Source organism: Nematolebias whitei, chromosome 6 (assembly GCF_014905685.2).
Source record: "Nematolebias whitei isolate Nwh7 chromosome 6, NemWhi1, whole genome shotgun sequence".
NCBI classification, from domain to species: domain Eukaryota; kingdom Metazoa; phylum Chordata; class Actinopteri; order Cyprinodontiformes; family Rivulidae; genus Nematolebias; species Nematolebias whitei.
This window is the reverse complement of record NC_056503.1, coordinates 1,776,498-1,782,886: the sequence shown is the minus strand read 5'-3', so window position 1 is coordinate 1,782,886 and position 6,389 is coordinate 1,776,498. Positions and strand designations below refer to the sequence as shown.

Below are 6,389 nucleotides of genomic sequence, written 5' to 3'. Positions count from 1 at the left end.
CAATTTTGTGCATTTTGGTATATTTTAACAGGTTGTTAAACATCTGTAAACATTTGATTGAATTGATTAAATACAGGTCTCTCTTGTAAATGATGAGGCTCATTGAGACTAACAACCTATATAAATAAAGATTGAATTGAAATTACTATTTTAGAGAGCAACAACAATAAACAAGCCTGTGTGTGAATGCAGGTCCTATTCTGTCACGCGTCACTTTGGCTGTGCCAAGTTCCAAAGATAACGTCAGTTCTGTGACAAAACGGGTGAAATCCTGTGTATTATGCCAAATGTGTTAAATACAGTATTAAGATGTTTTCTTTCACATGTATTTGTAGGATATACATGTGCACTTTAATGTGCATTTTTTATGAGAAACTACCTTAGACTTGATCAAGCTAAAAGAAAAGTTTGAAATCAAACATAAAAAGTTTAGCCTGAAGTAACTGTGCAGTTTAAGAGGATTTATTCCTGTATTTTTCACAGATATACTGATATGAAATGCTGAAAAGCGGATATGCATTTATTGTAAACAAACCATGTGGCTGAATCTGCAGACAAACATAAGGAAGCTTGAGTCACATGACTGACCTACATTAGCCTGGTTTGAGTCTCTGTTAGTAAACAAATAAGGCTGAGAGTTTTAATGTTTGACCTATTTTCAGTCTTTTCCTCCTCCATAGGGTAAAAAAAACTGCACATTATTTGGCTGTTGGTCACACACAAGGGATATTACATGGGCTGAGAATCAGCACCTCCAAATCTGAGGCCATGGTCCTCAGTCAGAAAGGGGTGGATTGCTCTCTTCAAGTCGAGGATGAGGTTCTGCCTCAAGTGAAGGAGTTCAAGTATCTCAGGGTTTTGTTCATGAGTGAGGGAAGAATGGAGTATGAGAATGACAGACGGATTGGTGCAGCGTCTGCAGTATTGCAAACTCTGTACCGGTCCATTGTGGTGAAAAGGGAGCTGAACTGTAAGGCAAAGCTTTCTATTTACCAGTCAGTCTACGTTCCTAACCTCACCTATGGTCATGAACTCTGGGTAGAGACTGAAAGAATGAGATCGCGAATACAGGTGAAATGAGTTACCTCCGCAGGGTAGGCACAGGGGAAGGCACTAGGGGTGTGTGTGTGTGTGTGTGTGTGTGTGTGTGTGGGAGGGGGGGTCTTATGCCTCTACGTAAACAAAGGTTGGTGTAAAAGCTGTGTTCTGATAAACACTTCCTGCTCCGAGGCTTTAGAATAACTGACTGTGAAATGTCAGCCACATTATTTACCTTGTGAGTTCAAGCTGTGTATATCATCGGGGTCTATATAGCTCCGGATGATAATGCTAAAGACTGCCTGAAAGCTCCTCGTTGCCATGGACAGACAACTGAAGGTGCCGGGGTATGATCCCACTCCTCCATTTGTCATGAGCCGAGTTTCCCACCAGCTCCATGATCATGTAAACCTGAAAGACACTCTGCCAAGATTTTATCAGCATGACATCACAGTGTTTCACCTAGATAACTTGCCATGGCGGGGCGCTCATCTTGTCCTTGATTTTTGTCCAGGGGGGAGACATTTATACTGGCAGTTTGGGTGGGGGGCAGAGACAGATACAGCAGTGCACAGTTTGTACCGACAGTTTTCGAGTGGGGGTGTCAACGTGAGGATTCAGCATGAGGGAAGAAGCTGCCTTTAGCTTTTTAGCTAGTGCATCTGCATTGTGCACTGCTAGTTTAGCGTTACGTCAGTGTCGACAGGTGGTTGGGGGGTGGGGGGCTTCGATTGATGGGGCTCTCGGCTCTGTTGACGGTGCGGTGCTCCCCGCTTGTATAATAGTAGGGGAAACAGTGCATCATATGAGGAAATAACGCACTAGACCAGGGCAATTCAACTGGCTGCCAGGGGCCAAATCAGGCCCACGGATGAACTCAGTTCGGCCCACCAATGGGTTCATTTAAAAAAAAACTATTTTAAACCATAAAACAAACATTTAATGACAATAACTGTTGGTTGTCCAGCCCCTGAGCTTTTGACTTTTGGTAACTGTGGCCCCATGACCATTTAAGTTTAATAGTCCTGCACTAGACCATGTTTACACCAACATACGAGACGCATATTGCCCCTTTTGCACTGCCCCTAATAAGCCCCAATTCTAGGTAGCCCGCCACAGAAAGAATCCTTTTGCACCTGCACTTTAGCTAGTATTTTTAGCTGATTTGAGGCTGATTCAGGACCTCTTTTCGTCCCTGCTTCTCTGGTGGGACCGAGCGAGCTCAGTCGAGGTGAGTCCGGACCGAAACGTGAATGCAGGACTCTAATTTGCCAGGGGGAGGAGTCACTGGATCTCAGAAACTTTTCACTGAGCCGCCATTTGCAATTTCTCTTGATGCTGAGCAGCGGCTGGATCTATTTTTATGATTTTAAAAACAATAATGACAATGCCGTGTTTAATTCTGAAGTCCAGGCATTTTTGTGTTTGGTGACCGACTATAAAATCTGAGCGAGCGGTGTCACCGCGGAGGACCATACGAGCTGCTGATCCATTGAAGCCCGTGAGGCCGAACCTGAGCCCCGGACTCGCCTGCTCACAAAGGCCAGATTCGAGCCCTGGCAGGCAGGACAGGGATGGAAACGTTTTTTAAAAAAACAAAACATTTTATGTATAAAATACAAGTTTTTTTTATCAGTGAAGATTAAAAATAAATAAACGGTGCCGGCTTTATCGTGAAATCCTGTGTTCCCTTTGACTTTATTAAATAATCTGTTAATTAAAGTTAATTCAACTGAAAAATTATAAAAAGACAAAATTATTGAATCTCTCATATTTCCCTCAAACATGTTTAAAGAAGAGACACAGCCTTTGGTTCAACATTATTCTAAACCACAGATGTACAAATCACAAAACAAGCATTACACTTTAAATTAAAGCTTTAAATCAAAGCTAAACTTTAATTCAAAGCTAAAAATAATCTGTATACAAGAAAAAATAATCTGTATACAAGAAAAAATAATCTGTATACAAGAAACAAAACCACAATGAGTGCAAATACATCAAATGATGAAGAAAAATATAGAATTTAAAATATACTGTAGATATCCTGATGCATGGTCAATAATCCAGGGAGAAAAATCTAAAAAAGTCAAGTCTGGCCCTTTGGACGTTCAAAAACAAACAAACAAAAACAAAGTAAAAATGTTTCTTCTTTCATCCGAAAGACTTCTTCAGTCTGAGGTGCTGTATTCAGCTCAGTCTTATGTAAATAGCTATGAGCTGAATACAGCACCTCAGGCTGAAGAAGTCTTTCGGATGAAAGAAGAAACATTTCTACATTTTTGTTTTTGTTTGTTTTATTTTTTGAACGTCCAGAGGACCAGACTTGACTTTTTAGATTTAAATATAGCTGTCTTGTAGAATCTGGTTCATCAGATTTAATTCAGTTCAGGTTATTTATACAGCGCCTAGTCACAACAGAAGTCGTCGCAGGGCACTGAACGGAAATATTCATATATAAAATAAGTTAACAGAAACATTCATATATAAAAATAATAATTTAATATTATTTATCTGAGGAGCAGACTGCTTTGAGTAAGGACTTGGATTCTGGACACGCCTCCAGAATCGGTCCTAAAGTGCAGGTGCAAATCCAGGCTGAGCTGAGCCAGGCTGAGAAGGGGTGTGCAGGGCTGACCAGAGTTGGGGCTGATTAGGGGCTGTGCAAAAGGGGCAATAGAGCTGTACCACACCCCCACCTTGGCCTCTCGGACCACATCTCCATCTTTCTGGCCCCTGGCTATCACCCCCCACTGGGACGTTCCATGCCCACACAGAAGATCATCAATAGCTATGTTTACATGGACATAAGTAATTAACGGCCATTCGGAATAAAAATGTGTCGTAACCGTTCAGACTATTTTTGGTTGATTCAGCTTAATCCGAAAGAATTTGTAATCAGAATGAGACAGGTGGTTTATGCTGATTCATAATCCGAACAGTGTGCATGTAAACACTTAATCTGATAATTTTATTCTGATTTTGGAAAACTGACCTGACTACGCATGTGCGACGTGACTACCTCACATATTTCTGCCTGGCTAGATGCTAATAATATTAGCATGTCAGGGAAGTAAAACTGGTTGATGAGTGACACAATATTTCTACTAGAAACTTTGAAAGAGCTCAGAATGATCGGTATTACCTGTAGCTCAGTCAGGGAGTGCAGAAACGTCTCCACCATCATTAAACCCTGTTGTGGGTCCATTTTGGGCGCTCAGGTTTGTTTATGTTCATCATGGAAGTAAACTAGAAGTAGAACTTATTCTTCTGTGGTTTTTTTAAGGAGAGTTTACTGCTCTGCGCATGTCAGTACTTCTGTTCAGAATAAAAGCCTGCTGCATGTAAATGCTCGTAGTGTATGGATTGTGCCCATGTAAACGATACATTTGGATTATTTAATCAGAAAAAATTTCAATCTGGTCAAATAATTAAACATAGCTACTGTGGCCCAGCGACAGTGACTCTGTACTGCAGGACTGCTTTGCACGCACAAACTGGCAGGTCTTCAGGGAGGCTGCTGTAAACGAGGGAGAACTGGATCTGGAGGAATACACATCTGCTGTCCTACTTCCTATCAGCAAATGTGTTGAAGATGTCACCACCACCAGGACTGTGATGGGCTGCCTGAACCAGAAACGCTGGCTGAACGTAGAGGTCTATACTCTGCTGAAAACCAGGTATGCTGTCGTCAGGTCTGCCGACTCACAGGAACTGGGGGAGGGCAAGGAAAGAGCTGTCTGCTGGTATTAAGAGGGTCAAAGCCATATATATGCATGGAAAATCCAGGGACATTTCTCCTCACGGGACATACGGAGCACGTGGAAGGGCATTAAGTGCATCACAGACTATAAAAGCAGAGGTGCACAATGCCCTAGGGACCCATCACTGCCTGATGCTCTTAACAGGTTCTTTGCCCACTGCACTACAATTCTTGCTAACACTAATAATTACCAACAATATAATAGTGAGAATAAAATAAAAGCATTTTTGGTCCCCTTATCTTTGAAAATTTTGTTTTCCAAGTGTAACACGGGGGAAACGTCCCGGATTGTGACTCTGAGGGCGTGACCCTAAGCCAACTGGTGGACTTCAAGTGATGCCAGATAGTCTAGGGTTTCCCTATTACAAATACCCAGGTACGCCTGGCTACAAATGACAAGAACAGAAGTAGTGTGCAAAACATACACTTTATTTAATCCTTCCACCAACACCAAGAACAGTCCTTTATTTTATTCACTTAAAACCTAGTAAACACAGCCAAAGACACAGTGGAGCATACCAAAAACCACTATCAAGAGAATAGCTATGGTTAGGTGGGGACACAAAAGGTTCGCTTTGCCGGCCTTAAAGTGCTAGTGCTAAAGTGCTCGTTCTAAAGCGCCACTACAACCCTGGCACAACTCCAAGTCACCTAGCACCAGGTGACCACAATGCCAGCCACATGAGCATAAAGTTACAGTAATGCACACAAAGGTGGGAGCATAATAGGGCAACAGCAGCAATCTGTTGTACACAAAATGACAATTAGTAAGGTGCCTACACAGAAACATCAATATCAATATAAGATCACATACAAGCAGGCACCTTAATAAGTCACAAACCCACTAATGGGTAAATGCAAAGAGTTGCAGCGAGTCTGCCACCCACTGGCACACATCCTAAAAAAAACAAATACAGGTTACTTTAAACAGAACATAACAGCAACAATGCAGCACCAAATCAGCCAGAGGTGGCTAATAAAACATTTACCTTAAAGGGAGGAATGTCCCACTTGCAATTCAGGGCTTGTTACAATACCTGCTGAGTACTGTGTCAGCTCTCACATCTACAACCGCATACAGTGACATTCCAAACAGCCAACGCCCTGGAGAATCAAACATTTGGCGTGCACACCTGGTGCTTATATATACTAATGAGCCAAGCCACTGAAGGTGGAGGCGGGGAAACAGGGCAAGATGAGTTCAGTGGCCCAGGAACAGTGGGAATTTACAGGCACTTATACATTCATCTAATAACCACCCGGTTACACAAGTCTACCTTTCTTTTTGATCTCACGTTTAGATACTTCCACAGGGATTTAAATAACACTTTCTCTGATGCCTGTTTTGGATGATGACACAGACAGAAGGGAAGCTATAACCAGCTTTGGGGCTATCGTTATCTTTACACCAATGCTTCTCAATTATTTTCTGTTAGCCATCACCCCCCCCCCCCCCCCATCAGGAAGACATAAACATTTCTTAATGACACTATTTCAGTTCACTCAATGTTTACAGGTTGAAGAGAACTACTCATTTTTATTTACATAAACAGTAAGTAATGATTTTTATTCCTCATTCTAAGAAGAA

At 42.0% G+C, this 6,389-nt stretch overlaps 1 protein-coding gene across 1 annotated transcript in view; it reads left to right on the top strand.

Annotated features, from left to right (window-relative positions):
• Positions 1-6,389, top strand: part of LOC119411063 (A disintegrin and metalloproteinase with thrombospondin motifs 8-like) — a 64,097-nt gene that overhangs the window by 11,030 nt on the left and 46,678 nt on the right. The gene's annotated exons all lie outside the window — the stretch shown is intronic.